Below are 3257 nucleotides of genomic sequence, written 5' to 3'. Positions count from 1 at the left end.
TGTTATGTGTGAAAGGTACATGGTTTCATTTGTGATCAAAATTATAAGCAGTTAATCAAAACCTAATCTTCTCTATATGACTTTTATACTTTCAGGGAAGTCTGTGGACAAGTTTACATTAATTTTAACAGTACAATCTTTTATTCTTGTATGTTTCTACCGTAGTTTCAGGATTTATAAATAAATACTGAAATGCTTATTACAATTATGTCTAAATGTGTAGGGATCAAACTGATTATCTCTTAGCACAATCTAAGGGAGCTGCTAGTATTTTATTCATACAAATAGTCTTGTAATTTTACTTTTTCACTTGTAAGTGAATACTCTGGACAGTTTTTCTTCAGGGTCAAAACTATCTTACTCAGGGATAGTTGGAGGAGGTTGCTACTATTGTTTTTTAATTAAGTATACTCATAATCCATCTAAAATATCTTTCTATTACCCCAATATACCTGTTCATGCTCAAAATCATTTGGAGAGGTTTAACTGACTCTGCCTTAGGAGCATTCTCTGTATGGCTGCCAAGCATGGATACCAGTAGCTCATGTTTTAGCTTAATATTATACATAACTGAGTAATTAAACTGAAAGTAATTATTACATTCGGCCCAAATAACCACTGCTTGTTCCTCAGAGACCTTGCCTCTGATAACAGCCCTCACAGCCTGTACTGCCAAGGCAGTGACATTTACAGAGCAGCCATTAACTGAGACAAAGTGCATATTATTACTGGACTTAAACATTCTTCCAGAGTCTACAGCTACCAGAGTTGAAAGCAAGAAAATCAGATAAAGAACACACAATACAGTCATAAGGAGAAATTGAATAGTTTTAGCCTGGAGGTGAGTTTGCCAAAGGCCATGTGCCCGGAACCTCAGGAGTTTTAAGTCCTGGTCCACAGGGGCCATGACCTGCAGATCCGGAGCAGGCCCCTGGTCCAAAGTCTTGTCTATCTTATCAAGGAGCCACAGTGTCTCGGGGTCTGCATATGTCCCCAACAGTTAGATAAATGGCAGATGAGTCCAACATGTGTATATATAGAGGACTAGCTACAAGGTGGACAAGTTCAACATGCTCATACAGAGAGAGCTGGAAACATGGCTTATGAGTCCAACATGTCCATATATAGAGATCTAGCTACATGGTAGACAAATCCAATATGTTCATGTACAGAGAGCTACCCACATGGCAGATGAGTCCAACATGTCCATGCTCAGAGAGCTACCAACATGGTAGAGAAGTCGAAATAGTCCATATACATAGAGCTCGAATCATGGCAGAGTGGCCCAACATTTTCATATACAGCGTTCAAGCTACATGGCAGATGAGTCCAACATGTATATATTTAGAAGACTAGCTACAAGGCAGATGACAACAACATGTTCATACACAGAGGGATGGCTACATGGCTAATGAGTCCAACATGTCCATATACTGAGAACTAGCTACATGGCAGACAAGTCCAATATGTTCATATACAGAGAGCTACAGATCAGTCCAATATATCCATGAACAGAGTGATAGCTACGTGGCAGATGAGTCCAACACGTCCTTATAATGAGAGCTAGCTACATGGCAGAGTAGTGCAACATGTCCATATATAGAGTACTAGCTAAATGGCAGATGAGTCCAACATGTCCATCCAATGAGTGTTAGCTACATGCCAGATGAGACCAACATGTGTACATTGATAGGGCAAGCTACAAGGCAGATTAGTCCAACATGTTATTACACAGAGAGCTGGCTACATGGCTGATGAGTCCAACATGTCCATATACTGAGAGATAACTACATGGCAGACAAATGGAATATGTTCAGTCCAACATATCCATGCACAAAGAGCTAGTTTCATGGCAGACAATCCAAAATGTCCACATAGAGCGAGCTAGCTACGTGGCAGAGTCGTGCAAACTTACCATATACTGAGAGCTAGCTACAAGGTAGAGTAGTTCAACATGTCCATATACAGAGTACTAGATACATGGCAGAGAAGTCCAACATGTACATATACTGAGACTTAGCTACATGGCAGATGAGACCAACATGTGTATACATAGAGGATAAGCTACAAGGAAAATGAGTGAAACATGTTCATACAGAGAGAGTTGGCTACATGTCTGCTGAGTCCCACATGTTCATATACATAGAGTTTGCTACATGGCAGACAAGTCCAACATGTTCATATTCAGAGAGCTACCTGCATTTCAGATCAGTCCAACATATACATGCACAGAGAGCTAGCTACATGACAGATGAATACAAAATGTCTATATACAGAGAGCTAACTACATGGCAGTGTATTGCAACATTTCCATATACAATGCTCTAGCAACATGGCAGATGAGTCCAACATGTCCATATACTGAGAGTAGGCTCTATGGCAGAGAAGTCCAACATGTCCATATACAGAGTACAAGCTACATGGCAGATGAGTCCAATGGGTCTAAATACTGAGTGTTAGCTACATGGTAGATGACTCCAACATGTGTATATATAGAGGACTAGCTACAAGGCAGATGAGTTCAACATGTTAATACAGAGAGACCTGGCTACATGGCTGATGAATGCAGTATGTCCATATACAGTGATCTAACTACAAGGCAGACAAGTCCAATATGTTCACTTTCAGAGAGCTACCTATATGACAGATCAGTCCAACATATCCATGCACAGAGAGTTGACTACATGACAGACGAGTCAAAAATATCCATATACAGAGAGCTAGCTACATAGCAGAGTAGTGCAACATTTTCATATACACAATTCTACTACATAGCAGTTGAGTCCAACATGTCCATATACAGAGAGCTAGCTACAAGGCATAACAGTCCATCATGTCCATATACAGACTGCTAGCTACATGGCAGATGAGTCCAACATGTCCATATACTGAGGGTTACATACAAGTCAGATGAGTCCAACAGGTGTATATAGAGGATTAGCTACAAGCAAAGTCCAACATCTTCATACAGAGCTAGGTGTCTATATGTCTGATAAGTCCAACATGTGCATATACAGACTGCTAGCTACATGGTAGACAAGTCCAATATGTTCATATACAGAGAGCTACCTACACGGCAGATCAGTCCAACATATCCAGGTACAGAGAGCTACCTACATGGGACAGTAGTGCAACGTTTCCCTATACAGTGTTCTAGCTACATGGCAGATGAGTCCAAGCTGTCCATATACTGAGAGCTAGCTACATGGAAGCGTAGTCCAACATGTCCATATACAGAGTAATAGCTATATGGCAGA

This window comes from Chrysochloris asiatica, unplaced genomic scaffold, assembly GCF_000296735.1.
Source record: "Chrysochloris asiatica unplaced genomic scaffold, ChrAsi1.0 scaffold00359, whole genome shotgun sequence".
NCBI classification, from domain to species: domain Eukaryota; kingdom Metazoa; phylum Chordata; class Mammalia; order Afrosoricida; family Chrysochloridae; genus Chrysochloris; species Chrysochloris asiatica.
The sequence above is the reverse complement of the archived record's forward strand: the minus strand, read 5'-3'. Positions refer to the sequence as shown.